The sequence below is a fragment of the Eurosta solidaginis genome, chromosome 3 (genome assembly GCF_040869045.1).
Source record: "Eurosta solidaginis isolate ZX-2024a chromosome 3, ASM4086904v1, whole genome shotgun sequence".
Classification (NCBI taxonomy): Eukaryota; Metazoa; Arthropoda; class Insecta; order Diptera; family Tephritidae; genus Eurosta; species Eurosta solidaginis.
In genome coordinates this window covers 233,630,939-233,649,764 of record NC_090321.1, presented here as the reverse complement: position 1 = coordinate 233,649,764, position 18,826 = coordinate 233,630,939, and positions in this window count along the sequence as shown.

Genomic DNA, 18,826 nt, shown 5'->3' with positions numbered 1-18,826 from the left:
TAGTTTTATATTGCTATTTAATCATTGAGTATGGCCAAAAATAAAATACCATTACAATTACTAATAAACAACAAATAAAACAGTGAGCTTAACACCTATAAATGATAATTGTTATTCAATTATTATTTTTGTCATTGTTGGGAAAAACTGAAAAGAAGGAAACATTTACTGGCATATTGAGATGGTACCATTTCGAAAACCGCCACGTCATCATCATCAGGCAATTTCGTAATGTTTTGTTTATTTCAACAAGTTTCACCGGGAATCGAACAGCGGTCAAACTGCTGAAATCACAATCGCCTAACCACTGGGATAATCTGTTATATTTGCTTTCTTGGCTTATTTCAGCTTTATCCCATTTTCACGCTCTCGGACAATTTCAAACATTCTGTCTCTACATAAATTTGTACTAGGCATGCTTTGTGTTCTTGGTATTGTACCACTCCTCTTCAATGCAAAAGATTGTTTATGTACTATGTTTAAACTCGTGCTCAGTTTTGTATAGTTACTCTAGAAGACCCCGCAGACTTTGTCCTGCCCTAAATTTGGCCAATCTGCATAAATTTTAACAAACTTTTTCCGTCTGACTCTGCGCTCCCCCTCTTCACTTTTTCCTAATCCTTTTATTCTCCTCCCTCCGTCTTTTTCGCTTCATCTATCTCCATCTTCGTCTCATTCTATCTCCTTCTCAATCTCCTTCTCACTTTTCTCTTTTCTCTTGTCTCAATTTCTTCTCATTCTTCTGCATCCCTTATTGCCTGTCCCAGAAGGTGGTATGTATTTTATTCCAGTCACAGTCACAGTCCCACTCCGAGTCTCAGTCCCGGTCCTACTCCTAATCCCAGGCCTAGTCCGTCTCTGGATAATATATTACTCTGTACTAAAGCACTCATCAACAGCTTTCATTTAATATCAATATTCTATAAATACACTCTAGGGGTACCCGGGTCCACGTTTTGGCCTATATCTCGAGCCCCTAGTCACGTAGAGGTATGAAAGTTACCCTCTAATAAAGCACCCATCAACAGCTTTCATTTGATATCCACATTCTATAAACACATTCTAGGGGTCCACGTTTTGGAAAATATATCGAGAGACCCTAGTCACCCAGGGGTATAAAAATTACCCTCTACTAAAGCACTCATTAACAGCTTTAATTTGATATCAATATTCTATAAACACATTCTAGAGGTACCCAGGTCCACTTTTTGGCCTATAGCTAGAGACCCTAATCACCAAGGGTATGAAAATTACCCTCTACTAAAGCACTCATCAACAGCTTTCATTTGATATCCATAATCTATACGCACATTATACAGGTACCGAGGTCCACGTTTTGGCCTATATCTCGAGACCCGAGTCACCCAGGGGTGTGAAAATTACCGTCTACTAAAGTACTCATCAACAGCTTTCATTTGATATCCATATTCTATAAACACACTCTAGGGGTACCCGGGTCCACGTTTTGGCCTATATCTCGAAACACTAGTCACCCAGGGGTATGAAAATTACCCTCTACTAAAGCACTCATCAACAGCTTTCATTTGATATCCATATAATATAAACACACTCTAGGGATACCCGGGTCCACATTTTGGCCTATATCTCGAGACCCTAGTCACCCAGTTACCTATCCTATATTTCAAGTTAGATCAAACTACACATGGTGTGTAAAACAAATTCAAAATTGGTTCAGTAGTTTAGGAGTCCATTGGCCTCAATTGTGTGACAGGTGTTTTTTATATATTAAGGTGTTTGCATGTTTAATGGTGTGTTCAATTTTACCTAAGATTTTTAAGAATTAATGAGCTTAACACCTATAAATGATAATTGTTGTTCAGTTATTATTTTTGGTATTGTTGGGAAAAACTGAAAAGAAGGAAACATTTACTGGCATATTGCGATGGTACCATTTCGAAAACCGCCGAAATAAATAAAACATTACGAAATTGCCTGATGATGATGACGTGGCGGTTTTCGAAATGGTACCATCGCAATATGCCAGAATACAAAAAATTATTTAAGCCTTTGGCAATGTGATGTGGTAAGTGGTCTTGGCAAATACCACGTACCATTAAAATTTGCCAAAACAAATTTATATGTAAGTATATTAAGTAGATATGTATGTATGTAGTTGTATTGCACATGTTAATTCATCATTATAAATATGACCTTTTTTGTTCAAATAATTTCTTTATACATAATTACACTAATTAATATTATTAAATTTAACTTTTTCGCAAATTTATGTATTTATTATTGCTTTATTGTCCTCTATACATGTTTGTGGAAAATTTTATTTTACAACAATAATTTTTATTTGCTTTTAAAAAAAACCTTATACTTATTAGTATTAAACCATTCAAAATGGAAGAATCAAAAGTGTATTTAAATCTATAATTAAAAACCTGTTTTACAAACACTGTATGTATGTACATATATTACACATTTCTTTTCATAAATGGATTTACATGCTTTTTAATGAATAAACAGAGAAAAACGTAATTAATTATTCAAAAATGCCGTTTTGTTTACAAAAATAGTATTTTTATACTTTTAACTTAATTATGCTAAAATATAGCCTAAGCAAATATGAAAAAATGAAAGAGCTACTAAACGATAAGGCAACTTGCAAAACCATAAGGAGGGATGCAACACATCAGTTACAAAGGAAGAACAATAACATCGTGAAAGATATCTATAAACAAAAGAACATCAAACAGAAGACACAACTCGCATGCACTGCGGCAGTAGCACCTAGACTGTATGGCCTCCCAAAGATACATAAAAAAAAAATATGCCCCTTCGTCCGATATCGTCGTCCGTCAATGTATCTTGTTACAACGTTTCGAAATACATAGGCTACATACTGGAAGTAATCGTATCAAAAAGGCATAACGTCCAAAATGCGTTCCAAGGGAAAGAAAAATTAAAACATATAGAGATAGAAGATGACGAAATCCTGGTATCGTTTGATGTGTTATCTCTCTTTACCAATATACCCACACAATTAGCAATCCACACCATTATGCAACAATGGAAAACATTAGAGGAACACACAACACTAACCAGACCTCAGTTTCAAAAAATTTTAGAGTTTTGCCTACGCGACAGCAATTACTTTATGTACGATGGAATCCTTTATCAACAAGTTTTTGGTATGCCAATGGGAAATCCCTTATCAACCACGGTGGCAGATATCGTGTTAGATAAAATTATAGACGACAGCATTACTGAACTAAAATCCCGTGACTTATATATCAAATACATAGACAAATATGTAGACGATATATTAGCTATTGTAAAAATCCAAGACGTGGAAGACATTCTCAAAACACTGAACGCACAACATAAAAAAATCCAGTTCACGACAGAAAAAGAAAATAACCAAAAATTAACCTTCCTAGACATCGAAATTATAAGAGATAACAACAAACTCAAAACGAACTGGTACTGTAAATCCATAGCTTCCTTCAGAATGATAAATTACAATTCCAACCACCCAAGGACCCAGAAGAAAAATACCGCCGTAAACCTCATTAACAAAATTTTCACCCTAAGCGACCAGGAGTTCAGAATAGAGAACGAGAGGAAAATAAAAAATATCCTATTCAAAAATGGATACCCTAATGCAGTGATTGAAATGCTTATACAAACAACAATTAATAGATTAGAACAGGAACACAGAACTATGGAAAAAACCCAAGAACGGGAAAATAAAGTGTACACAGGAGTCACATATATACCTGGCTTAACGGACAACAAAACATTAAACAAAATTATGAACAACAACAACAACAACACAAGCTTTGCATACAAACCGCACTGTACCCTAAATAAAATATTTACACAAACAAAAGACAAAATAGACAAAGAACAACAACACAATGTCATATACGAAATAAAATGCAATGGTAAAGTTGGCGAAAACCGCAACAAAATATACATTGGTACAACAAAACGTGCATTGGGAATTCGAGTCAATGAGCACAAAGCAGACGCGAGAAATAACAAAACGAATACAGCTTTAGCTGACCACCTTACAAACAACAAACATTCAGCGGACTTTACAAATGTACGAATACTAGACGTAGAAAGAAGAACAAAAACCCGACTGACACTGGAAGGACTGAGGATACAACAACGAATAAAAGATGCTGTCAATTTTAAAGAAGATGTGGACAATATAAATTGCGCTTATTCAACAGCGATTGCAGAGAGTAAACATGTATGCGCATGGAAATAGTCGGAAGTACTTATTAATAAATTGTGAATTGTTTTCAATGTTGTTTGTTTATATGTTAAAATTTAATGTTATATGTATGTAAGTGAAATTTTAATGTGAAATTGTCGAATATTTTGTAATTGTTTTATGTTTTGTCAAATAAACTAGGCTCCCTGAAGAAGGTGCAAAATAGCACCGAAATGCATAGGAGAAAAAGGAAAACTTAGCGTTTTGCCTTATAATTTGAAATCGGCCGTAAAGTTCAATAAATATAAACACCTAAGCAAATATTGCTTGAATTTTTGTACATATTTAGTTATGCTTTATTGAATAAAACAAAATATATTTAACAAAAATGGAAAAACTATGTAATTCAATTACTTCCATTTTCTTTCTCATCATCATATCTGTCTGTCTCTATCTTAACCTCTGTTTTTTCTCTCGCTTTCATTCTAGTTGGTTTTCATATATTTAAAAAGAGAGAGAGGTTAACATTGCCTCGTCCGCTATTAGTAGAGTCAGTGAGCAGGAAACAAGTGATGTAGGTATAATCGTGGTTGGTTGTGCTCCAAAATGGTGAACCGGTGATTACGACACAACAGATATATTCTTTAAATGTTTAATACCGTAGACGAAGCCCAAGAATTGTTATCGTTTGTGAATGGGTTTATTTAGATAGATCAATAAAGACACACATAGACTGATCAAGATCGTACTAAATGAAAAGAAAAGCTAATGAGGCGGATTGCCAAAATTGTTTTAAAAAATAAAATGAGAGAGATCGAAGCCCGCCTAAAAAATCAAGAACAAATCGAATTAGAAAGGTTCATATAATCGATGTTTCCTTTGATCCATTTTGAAATAACTACGCTACTGCCAAAGGGCTACTACTTAAAAAAAATCAACCCGTGGGTTCCAAGTGCTTGTGAAATTCAATGTGAGAACATGCCGGTGTAGGCATAGAAAAATATTGTTATACTCAGCTGAGCAGAGCTCACAGAGTATATTAATTTTGTTCGCATAACGGTACCCTGTAATAGCATAAACTAATCGATATAGATATAAAGTTCTTTATATCAAAATTATCTGGGCGAAAAAAGAAATTCATTTAGCCATGTCCGTCCGTCCATCCGTCTATCCGTTAACACGATAACTTGAGTAAATTTTGAGGTATCTTAATTAAATTTGGTATGTATGTTCCTGGACACTCGTGCAATAATTTATTACCAAAGACAGATAAAGCGATGGAACTTGGTAGGTGGGTTGGCATGACGCAGAATAGAAAATTAGTAAAATTTTGAACAATCGGCGTAACACCGCCCACTTTTAAAAGAAGGTAATTTGAAAGTTTTCCAAGCTATAATATGGCAGTGGTTGAAGAAATTCATGATAAAATTTGGCAGGAACGTTACACCTATTATTGTATGCGTTCTAAATAAAAATTAAAAAAATCAAATTTTAACACAAAAAGTATTCTGTGAAAATGGGCGAAATAGGTTGAAGCCACGCGCAGTTTTTATACACAGTAGACCGTCTGTCCTTCCGCTCGACCGTTAACACGATAACTTGAGCAAAAATCGATATATCTTAACTAAACTCAGTTCACGTACTTATCTGAGCTCACTTTATCTGTAAAATGGGTGTGACACTTACCATACTAAGCAGAAGAAAATGAAAAGTTCTGCAGGGGGGCGAAATCAAAAGGCCTTGGAATCATGGCAGGAATACTGTTCGTGGTACTACATATGTATATAAGTAAATTAGCGGTACCCGACAGATGATGTTCTAGGTTACCCTGGTCCACATTTTGGTCAAAACACCTTCACATATACAACTAAGGGCCATTCCCTTTTAAAACCCTCATTAATACCTTTAATTTGATATCCATATCGTACAAACACATTATAGAGTCACCCCTGGTCCACCTTTATAGCGATATCTCGAAAAGAACTAAGGCGCACTCCCTTTTAAAATATCATTAATACCTTGCATTTAATACCCATTTCATACAAATACAATCCAGGGTTTTGGTGATTTTCCCTTATTTGATAAAGGATGAAGGAAAATCGTTCCAAAAAACGTCACCCTTGGTCAACAGTTTGGTCGATATTTCCCAAACGTGAGTGATATGGAATTAAAAACCATTTAAAAACCATCTACGAAATCAACGCAGCTAAGCTCTCAGCTGAAAATGCAATGTTCGGTTACACCCGAACTTAGCCTTCCTTACTTGTTTTTAAACTAATTGGAGCTCGCTTAGTGGTTGCATTTAAACCAAGACAGATGAATCATTACAAGAAATAAATAAAATCAGGGATTTTGAGATGAGTTCCTTCGACTTTTTATCTGTAATACCGATACCGACGAGTTTTTGTTTTAATATTGACTTATTATCGATAGAGAAATGTTATCGTGGAGTTATTGGTTTCTTATTCTTGAGCCCGGCTTGTTATCGAAATGTTTCATATACGTCATCGATTTTATATTGATTTTGTATCGTTATCTGTTTCAAAACAAACGTATGAATCGTTGATAGCAAATTGATAGCACTGTGTTAAAAATTTAAAGCTTTTTGCTTAAAAATCGATAACTTTTCGAGCAATAATTAGCAAAGAAATTTTATCTCATAATATTTTAATTATATATACATATAAAGAAGGATATTTGTTTGTAAGCAGCTCAAAGACTCCGAAACCACTCCGCCGATTTTATTCAAATTTCCAGGATAGCTTCAAAGCATCCAGATGGTTGTTTCTGTGTAGATTCTTTCCTGGAAGTGGACCAGCGACCGATCTATTCGAACAAACTCCATTCACGGTTCGATCTGCCTGGAATTTGCTATGTGGGTACCCCTTTGGCTAAATTAGTATTTACGATACTTTTTTTCGGGGAGTGGATCAGGTGCCAGGGGCTAGGATTTGGACTGGGTCTGGGACTTGGGCTGGGCCTGTAAATGGGACTGGGAATAAGGGATGGAGAAGAAATAGAGTAACTCGAGATAAGAGGGAAGGAGAAGGAGCCTGCGGAAGGGATAGAATTAGACGAAGATAGGGAGCTAGGAATAGATGCATCGGAAAAGAAGTGAAGAAAAAGATAGAGAGGGAGAAAGATAAAGAGACGCAGAGTCTGATTGTTAGTACAAAGCGGTGATTGTCATTTCTTCCTTATAAGCAAACATAGAAAAATTATTTTCTATATGGAAGTATAAATAAATGAAACAGAACGCACTTGTATAACTGCAAGACATGGTGATAGTGGGATGAGTTTGTAAACAGTCCGGTCAACGCAGGAGTGCGGGTTCAAATCCCACTCCCATGAGAAAAGTATTTGAAGAGATTGGCAAGTTTTAATCGAAACATTTAATAAAATATTCATATAATTAATACCTACCTTTGGAGAAAGGCTATCTTTTGAAAATGGGGGTAGCAGATGCGATACAAAGAACTCTTTGATATTATACTAATTTCGAAAACATCTAACTATCCGATATTCTTTAATTTATACGCTTATGTATCATATTACCTTAGTCTTGTTATGGGATGACTCCTTTTACAGGAAGTTTACCAGGGGAACATTTAAATTTAAGAGCGACATAAAACTCTTTTAAAATACATTGAGATATATTAGTATATACGTTAGCAATACCAACTGAATTTATAAACTTCAAAATATCATAGGAAGCAACGTGCGCATTTCCAATGCTTAGCAAATTCATCAGAAAAGAAATTTAATTAAAATGCAGTGCATTTCAAACATTAACGCTTTTTGGTATATTTTTATAACTAGTTGCGCTTAGCATATAATGTGTTAAGCAACCTTGAGATTTTGTAAGGATCTCAAATATAAGGCAGTCGTAAATTGCCATATACCAAAAGTAATTTTTTGGCCCTTACCGCTGGTGGGGGGAACCAAAGATTACTTTAAAGAAGCAAAACAATATTTTTAATGAGAAGCTAATGCGTTCTCAAATCTTAAACAAATGCCCCTTACCTCTGGTGGGTGCTTGGTTTGAGAGTTCAAAGAATTCTGATTTATTTACAAAATATCTTACTTTATATACACTTTTCTTATTCTAGTTTTCTTATAATTTGTTGTTGTATGCATGAATATTTACAGAGGTTCATTTTGCTACATATCTATATATATATATATATGTGTGTGTGTGGGTATTTGTCTTATCTTTGTTTGAATAGGTCGCTCAATCGCAAAAATATAGTTTCTAATAGTGGACTGCATTTAAAAATCTGTTAACTACTACTTTCTTGCAAATAAGAAAAAATGTTCAAGGTTGTTTGAACATAATGTTTATATTAAAACTTTGCATGCCTAAAAAAATCTAAAATTTCGAATTTTTAATCATCAGAAAATAAATAAAATGAAGTATGTAACTCAATGAAACTAAATATTATGTTATTTTTATATCTAGAAGACATTTATTTTGGAATTGGTCACCCTTTTTACTCAGAATTTATTTGTTCTGTTAATAGCTTAAATTTTATAGTAGGTAATTTTATTTTGAATAAAGTGTTGTATGGTAAATTATTCCACCTTCCGCAAAGCAGAACTTCCTGGAAAATTTGTATTTTTATTATAACAGGATTCTGGAAAATCTTGATTTCTGGAAAAAAATTTCTATACCAAAAAATGCATGCATGTATCCGGAACACTTGCGACAGGCTGTGGAATTATTGAACGTATATATCTTTTTTTTTTCACGTTGAACGTTACGATGGGAATTATTAAAAAATGCTTTAATAAAAACCGTCAAACGTGAATCTGAAACACGATGGAGCAGCAGAATACAAGCGGTTAGCGTTATCGTCGATGAGCTAGAGAATGTAGTAGAACACTTAGAACAATTAGCAGAGGACACTAACACCACAAGTAATACCAGAAGCGAAGTTACAGTTCGGTTGCAAAATATACTAAATTTTAGTTTCATAACATGAGTTCATTTCTGGTATGAAATCTTAAGGAGGATTGATCGTGTGCAGCTCAGATTAAAAGAACATGAGCTATCCGAAATTCGAGAAACTCTCTGGAAAGGAGCAATAGAAAAAGCGAAGTCTCTTTGTGAATAATGGGATATTGATATAGTAAAACGTGTAAGAAAGCGCCGGAAAATGCCCGGGCAATCGGCTACAGATGTTGGTCTTTCCGCAGAATGTGAAATTTCTCGCGTTATGAAACGTGTTCTCGATCGTCTGCGACAAGTAATGCGTGCAAGATTTACACGAATAAATTATCTTAATTTTAAATTTTGATTTCTCTTTCGTTGGAAAATTTGTTAAACAAGGATAATAACGACTTAGAAAGAAATTGTAAGTTATTTGGATGAATTTTATAAGTTATTTCGATGGAACTTTTTATCGAAATATGTGACTGCAAAATATTACTTCGCAGTAGAAAATAAATTGAACTTAAAACTCCGTTAGAATTACTTACTTTTATAATCTATAAAAAAATGTCTCCCGGGCACAAGAAAACCTCACCACGCCACTGTCCACCATCATAATTCCTGCATTGATGCGTGTACAAAGTTCCAATCGTACTTAATGCAGTTTTAAGTGGTCATAAGGTCAATAGAAATTATGTCCGTTGACTTTATGCCACTTCGAAATTAAGTTATTGCATTGTCGTTGGTCCTTGATGCCATTAGAAGTGCTCATGAGAAGAATTGACCTTATGCCCGTTGACTTTAAGTCACTGCACCATCAAATTATTTTACTCTCATCGGTCCTTAATACGTGCGTAAAGTTTGAATTTTCCTTATGGCCATTTGAAGTGGTCATAAGGTCAATCGACCTTGTGTCCGTTTACCTTGTGTCAGCCTACCATCATTGTCATAGGTCTTTGATAAGTGTACAAAGTTTGAATTAAATCTGGTCGTTTAAAGGGGGTCAAAATCGCCTCGAAAGGAGTCGGTTACAATATACAGGTGAAGCTAATATATGGGTGTTAAAAAGGAACACGACTCAAAATAGAAGAAAAGCTTGGCCTAAATTCTCTTTGGAGGTAAATCGCGCCTTGTATTTATCAGTTTTTTTTAGTAACGCGAGATAACATAAACCATCACAACTAACGATATTATGCTCAGTCGCTACCGAATTTAGACAAGCTCACATCTCTTAATTTATTTTTATCAATTTAAACAGAAATACTTATTTACGTATACGCTTCATTGTATTTAACAAATAAAATAATTGAAATGCCAAAAGTCATTTGAATAAAGCAAAAATATGCAAAAGATAAAATAATAAACAAAATATTTAGTTTAACTTGTTTAATGATATACTGGTTAAATAAAATATATGTATGTATGTATGGATATTATGTCTGCATATTTATTTAACTAGAACTAAAATGCAACAACTACAACAAAAAGTAATGGTAAGTTGAAACACCTATGCACAAGCAAACGCACACACATGCGCTTAAAGCCCCGACACATAAGCACCTTTTTATACAGATGAGTTTAACACAAGCTTATGCATTATGAGTAGAATGCACGCATTTTTATGGAGAACGGTAGAATGAGCGACACTGACGCCATCTGATGTTGAAAAGTAGCCATCTCCCAAATTTTGTTACAAGAAAAGCATAAGAAGAAGAATGTGGCAATTGTTTTGGTTAAGGGTGTTGACACACTTTGCAAGTGAAATTATTTTTCCCACTGGTTGGTAAATTTTCTAACATTTTTCGCAAGTAAAAACTGTAATATAACAAATGAATACGACACAAGATATGTTAGCAAGTATCTTTGTTGTATAGGGATAATGTTTATACCAGTGCTTTGCGAATTTTTTTATCCCATTCACAAGGCGAAATAAATTTCAATTGCCAAGTCTGAAGTTCTTTCATATTTACAAACGCAACATCTTGGTTGATTGTGGCGATGTTATTGGAATGCATAAGCTTGTGTTAAGCGCATCTTTATGAAAAATGTCATTGTGTCACGGCCTTTAAGTATCTCAGCAAAAACCAGCTTGATGAAAGATCTGTGTATCTTCTGACATACGATTACTTACACATTAGAGATGGTCAAATAAAATATAACATTTTCAAATTAAAAAAAAAATTGTATATTCATTTCTGTTTTGTTTATACGTACATATAAGAGATAATAAATTCTTTTTGGAATGCAAATAGCGTAGTTATTTCTGACATAAACTTCGAACATGATTGGAAGAAAACAAATTAAAACGCAAACGTTAAGTAGTGAGTAACTCACCTGAAATCAGAGAACAAAATCTTGTCAAAACTTCGACACTACGTCATGTCCTTTTAGTAGTTTCTCGAGTTTTAAGGCCTACTAAAATTTTAATTTTTAAGTTTTTATTTTTAATTTTCACGTTTGACTACTGTAGGAACTCATGCCTTTCTTCATAGAAACTCAAACCTCTTGATTAGAAATAGGGCTACAGCTGTTGTCCTCCAGTTCTGGTAAAATTACAAAAATTCAGGTTTCGTAGTACTGCCATAACATTCCTGTTTATACTCAACTGAACAGATCTCAAAGAAAAAGTACGATAATTCATTACCAAAGACGTATAAATCGATGAAACTTGGTAGGTTGGTTGACCTTATGATGCAGAATAGAAAATTAGTAAAATTTTGTACAATGGGCGTGGCACCGCTCACTTTTAAAAGAGTGTAATTTAAAAGGCAGTCATTGAAGATATCTTGACGAAATTTGGCAGGAACGTTACTCCTATTACTATATGTGTTCTAAAGAAAAATTTGCAAAATCGGATGAAGAACACGCCTACTTAAAAAAAAAAAAACAAGTAAGGAAGGCTAAGTTCGGGTGTTACCGAACATTACATACTCAGTTGAAAGCTATGGAGACAAAGTAAGGCAAAATCACCATGTAGGAAAATGAACCTAGAGTAATCCTGAAATGTGTTTGTATGACATATGAATTAAATGGATGGTATTAAAGAGTATTTTAGGCGGCCATGGTTCTACAGGTGCACGCCATTTAGGGATATCGACATAAAGGTGGACCAGGGCTGACTCTAGAATTTGTTTGTACGATATGGGTATCAAATTAAAGGTATTAATGAGGCTTTTAAAAGGGAGTTGTGGTAGTTGTATATTTGAAGCCGTTTTCGAGATATCGACCAAAATGTGGACCAGGGTGACCCAGACCATCATCTGTCGGATACTTCTAATTTATTTATATATGTAATACCACGAACAGTATTCCTACCAAGATACCAAGGGCTTTTGATTTCGCCCTGCAGAACTTTTACATTTTGTTTTACTTAATATGGTAAGTGTCACACCCATTTTACAAAGTTTTTTCTAAAGTTATATTTTGCGTCAATAAAACAATCCAATTACCATTTTTCATCCCTTTTTTCGTATTTGGTATAGAATTATGGCATTTTTTTTCATTTTTCGTAATTTTCGATATCGAAAAAGTAGGCGTGGTCATAGGCGGATTTTGGCCATTTTTTATACCAATACAAAGTGAGTTCATGTAATTACTTGAACTGAGTGTAGTAAAGATATATCGATTTTTGCCCAAGTTATCGTGTTAGCGGCCGAGCGGAAGGACAGACGGTCGACTGTGTATAAGAACTGGGCGTGGCTTCAACCGATTTCGCCCTTTTTCACAGAAAACCGTTAGCGTCCTAGAATCTAATCTCCTACCAAATTTCAGAAGGATTGGTAAATTTTTGGTCGACTTATGGCATTAAAAGTATCCTAGACAAATTAAATGAAAAATGACGGAGCCACGCCCATTTTGAAAATTTCTTTTATTTTTATATTTTGTTGCACCATATCATTCCTGGAGTTGAATGTTGACATAATCTACTTATATACTGTAAAGATATTAACTTTTTTTTTTTTTAATTTGAGTTTAAATTTTTTTTTTTTTAGTGGGCGTGGTCGTTCTCCAATTTTGCTAATTTTTATTAAGCGTACATATAGAAATAGCAGTAACGTTCGTGCCTAATTTCATCGTGATATCTTCATCGACTGGAAAATTACAGCTTGCAAAACTTCTAAATTACCTTCTTTTAAAAGTGGGCGGTGCCACGCCCATTGTTCAAAATTTTACAAATTTTCTATTCTGCGTCATAAGTTCAACTCCTACCTACCAAGCTTCATCGCATTATCCGTCTTTGGTAATGAATTATCGCACTTTTTCGATTTTTCGAAATTTTCGATATCGAAAAAGTGGGCGTGGTTATAGTCCGATATCGTTCATTTTAAATAGCAATCTGAGATGAGTGCCCAGGAACCTACATACCAAATTTTATCAATATATCTCAAAATTTACTCAAGTTATCGTGTTAACGGACGGACGGACGGACATGGCTCAATCAAATTTTTTTCGATACTGATGATTTTGATATATGGAAGTCTATATCTATCTCGATTCCTTTATACCTGTACAACCAACCGTTATCCAATCAAAGTTAATATACTCTGTGAGCTCTGCTCAACTGAGTATAAAAAAAATGTAACGTCAAATTAAAAAAAAATTGAATATCTTTACAGTATGTAAGCAAATTATGTCAACATTCAACTCCATTAATGATATGGTGCAACAAAATACAAAAATAAACGAAAATTTCAAAATAGGCGTTGCTCCGCTCTTTTTCATTTAATTTGTCGAGAATACTTTTAAAGCCATAAGTCGAACAAAAATTTACCAATCCTTGTGAAATTTGGTAAGAACATAGCTTCTAATACGATAACTGTTTTCTGTGAAAATGGAAATTGGTTGAAGGTTTTTATCAGGCATGCTTAACCAACGAAACGATATCATTTCGTTACGATAATCAACGTTAATAAACGAAACGAAGTCATTTCCTTTCGTTTATTAACGTTAAAATCGTCAAATTAACGAAATGATTTCGTTTCGTTTTCTGCCATATCAAAACGAAATCAAATCGTTTATGTTGATTATTAATTTCAAACTATGCTGGCAAAGCTGATTGATGGCGGAGTCATTAAAGGTGAAAGCATTATCCAAGCTGATTGCAACTTTTCTCATGAATTTTGACAGTACGAACATTTCTCAGAGTATTTTTGACATTACCACCAACGAATTACACAAACATATTACATAGAGTTTGTGTGTGTATGTGCGCTCGTTGTTGCCATCTTACGGCTTCACCATGGCTATAGCATTGCCAGCACAATTCAAACATAAAGTATCACGTTTTCGTTAACGTTTTTAACGTTAACGAAAGCTTTTCGTTTCGGTTAAAAACGAGATACAATTTATCTTGATAATTTCTTTATCGATAATATTTCGAAGTGTTTCAACGGAAACGGTGGAAATTTTTTGATAAACGATTAGCTTAACGTTAAGGTGCATCCCTGGTTTTTATAGACAGTCGACGCTCTGTTCTTGCGCTCGGCCGTTAACACGATAACTTGAGCAACAATCGATATATCTTTCACTAAACATAGTTCACGTACATATCTGAACTCAATTTATCTTGGTATTAGAAATGGGCGAAATCCGACTGTGACCACGACCACTTTTTCGATATCGAAAATTACGAAGAAAGATAGCAAAGGTGAGTTGCTCCACTTTTTAGTATTACCATTTGTATGTATTCATGAAAAAGAAAATTTTGTCCCCAAAGCTCGCAGCTGAGTATGCAATGTTCGGTTACACTCGAACTTACTTGTTTCAACATGTTAAAGTCACTGCCCGAAGGATTTGGGAAGAGTTGCAGATGCTGGTGGTCCTTTGCCGGATATAGAGACGGTACTTCCTGATAACAAGCATAATTAAGGTCCAATCCCGACCATCTCGGTAGCGCTTTAATATGAGCACATTGAACCTTCTAGGCCATTCCGTTCCCATTAGTAGCCTGGGGTCGCCTCGGATAGGAGAGGTTCAAAAATGGTTGGAAAAGCTAGAAATTCCGCTGACGTCTCATTCATGAATCAAAAAGTAATTGGAAATTTATCAAAAGGTTACCAATTTCTTATCGAAACGTTACTAATTGCTGACGTTGACTCACCGATGGCAGATCTGAAGCCCGTTGGTAAAAAGCCGATAAGATGCCGAATAAGCGGTTGTTACCGATATGTAGTGAATGGAGCTCTTCGCAAAACGCTCGAAATAATGTGGTTTAACGTCAATATTAACATATTTTTTAAAGTACAAGATTTTCACTTAAGATTTAGAAAACGTAATGCTTGAAAATGTTCCACCCTAATTCTCGTATGCATAAACTTCAAAGGTTATTCAATAAAGCTTATGTACTAACACATACACACAAACACCAGTCTTTCGTATTACAAAAGCCCTTGCAGTCCTGCAGATTGACTTTAAGAAAATGTATTTTTCACTTTTCTCAGCCATTTGTTGATTTTTGTATGCAAGTATATGTATGAGTGCTATTTTTATACTCAGTTGAGCAGAGCTCACAGAGTATATTAACTTTGATTGGATAACGGTTGGTTGTACAGGTATAAAGTAATCGAGATAGATATAGACTTCCATATATCAAAATCATCAGGATCGAAAAAAAATTTGATTTAGCCATGTCCGTCCATTAACACGATAACTTGAGTAAATTTTGGGGTATCTTGATGAAATTTGGTATGTAGGTTCCTGAGCACTCATCTCAGATCGCTATTTAAAATGAACAGTTTTTATACACAGTCAGCCGTCTATCCTTCCGCTCGGCCATTAACACGATAACTTGAGCAAAAATCGATTTATCTTTACTAAACTCAGTTCACGTACTTATCTGAACTCACTTTGTGTTGGTATAAAAAAATGGCCGAAATCGGACTATGACCACACCCACTTTTTCGATATCGAAAATTACGAAAAACGAAAAAAAGTCCATAATTCTATACCAAATTCGAAGAAAGGGATGAAACATGGTATTTGGATTTGTTTATTGACGCAAAATATAACTTTAGAAAAAAACTTTGTAAAATGGGTGTGACACCTACCATATTAAGTAGAAGAAAATGAAAAAGTTCTGCAGTGCGAAATAAAAAACCCTTGAAATCTTGGCAGGAATACTGTTCGTGGTATTATATATATAAATAAATTAGCGGTATCCAACAGATTATGTTCTGGGTCACCCTGGTCCACATTTTGGTGGATATCTGGAAAACGCCTTCACATATACAACTACCACCACTCCCTTTTAAAAACCTCTTTAATACCTTTAATTTGATACCGATATCATACAAACAAATTCTAGAGTCAACCCTGATCCACCTTTATGGTGATATCCCTAAATGGCGTCCACCTATAGAACTATGGCCCACTCCCTCTTAAAATACTCTTTAATATCTTTCATTTGATGCACATGTCATACAAACACATTCCAGGGTTACCCTCGGTTAATTTTCCTACATGGTTATTTTCCCTTATGTTGCCACCATAGCTCTCAAATGAGTACGTAATGTTCGGTTACACCCGAACTTAACCTTCCTTACTTGTTTGTAATTGTATGTTTAAATGTGTCTTTGTTTAATTTACCCAGCGGCGAATTCATTCGAAAATTACAATTGAAAGTTAAATGTTATTGGTAACTTTTCAGTTTGGTCATGTTTTATTTTATTCTATTTTTTTTTTTTTTTACTTGCTATTCTTTCTCATATGTATGTATGTAGGTGGGTATAAGGTATTTATTTTCCACCTCTTTAGCTTTTACCCACCATTTATTTCTTATAATATTTAGCAACTGGCCTTTGCCCTGCTGCCGCTGCTGTTGGCTTGTCCATCTCCTTCTTGTTGAAAAGTCATCCATCCAAATTTCCATGCATTACAACACATACACATGTATATATTGTATACACATTCATCAGCCATACAGTTTATTATTATTTTATTTTTGTTTTACATTTCTCATTTGATATTCGTTTTATTTTATTTTATTTCATTACGGTCCAGTTCAGTTCATTTCATTTGAACTATAAAATCGTTTCATTCATTTCGCTCTGTACGTATTATTTGCTTAAAGTGAGTAAATGAAATATAACGGTCATATAAGATATACATATATACGTAATATATTCACGTATTAGTATATGTGTTGGTGTGCATGACGAAATTGCGCTAGTTCGCTATAAAATATTCAGTCAAGTAGCTCAGACCCACATCTGCTTGAAACGGGCTTCATTTGGTTAAAAATACCATCGTACTTCTCTGCTCCCTTTCCCACCGCTATATACGTGTATGTATATCCTTATTATGGAATGTTCGAATATCCACTGCCGAACTCCTTTGAAAAGCTTCACCTTTTCACAATTTTCCCATATTCGTTTGATTTCTTTTATATTTTCTTAAATACCTATTTTGAGAATTATTTCTCCTTTTTTTTTTACCTGAATGAGCGCTTGTTTTACTTTTAAGTATTTATTCAAGCGAATACAATTTAAATGGAAATCGTTTGCTTAAAAAGGAAGGATAATGAACTTCGCATTATTCAGCGCTCATGCATTTATTCAATTGGTAAACATATTTACATTTGTTTCTCATTCACTATTGTAGGCGGTCACTTAAAAAAGCAACTTCAAGGAATTGCCTTCATACCTGAATACTGTACTGGATATTAACATAAATTGGAAAGTTCGCCGTTATGAATTCACGGATTGCAATGCCTGAAAGAACCGCGCAGCTGATTTGAAACGAGCTAACTTTGGCACAAGTCACAAGAATTTTCGTGGTGTACTTTGTCAAGTATGGCGCAGAAGTTTCTATTCCTTTGTTTTGTTACCTCGCACTTTCAGCCAACTTCTTTTTTCATTCCCAGGCTATTAAGGTGCATGTGGCTGATATTTTTATACCGAAACACGAGCTAGCGACAGCAAAAGAGAAGAATTCCTTCCAAATGTGGAGCTTAATGCAGAGGACACGGCTAGAAAGACCTTGTACTGTCTAGGGGCAATTTGCAAACACTGGGGGATCTATCCAAGGGTGGCTGGCTGTATGGAATGGTGGTCAAGCCGATTATTTCCTGGTCTGGTGGAGACCACTAGACATTTCATCCAAGGTCAAAATTTTGGAAGCAGTACAGCGTTTGGCGATGGTTGAAATAAGCGAGTTAAATCTGTACTGGCTTGACAACTAGGAAAAAAATGGCCGCAGCCCGGGCGGCAATACTTTTTGATAAAAATTATCTAAGTGTCAGGACATAAGGATATCCCAAGCAACTGTCAGGCTGATCTCTTGAATCGGGTAGGCACTGACGAACTGAAGGTGTCTTCCAGCAGATACTTTGTGACTCCAATGGTCGCTGGCTATCTTGTTCTAGAAAGGTGAGCGAGCGTCGCGCCAGCTTAGCAAATGCTGGGCTGCCACTATCTTCTGCCCTCAAGGTTTTTCTAGAATGTTGTTGACTCCAAGCTCTCGGGCGGAGATATTAAAAAAAAAATAAATGTAAGGCGCGGTAACCTCCGAGGAGATCTAAGGCCGAGCTTCTCTTCCAATTTGCGTCGTGCTCCTCTTGATTTTCCCTACAAATCGGCCAGACGGGACCTACATGTTTTATGCCGACTCCGAACGGCATCTGCAAGGCAGATGAGTTTTCACTGAGAGCTTTTCATGGCAGAAATACAACCGGAGCGCTTGCCAAACACTGGCGAGGGGCGACCCCG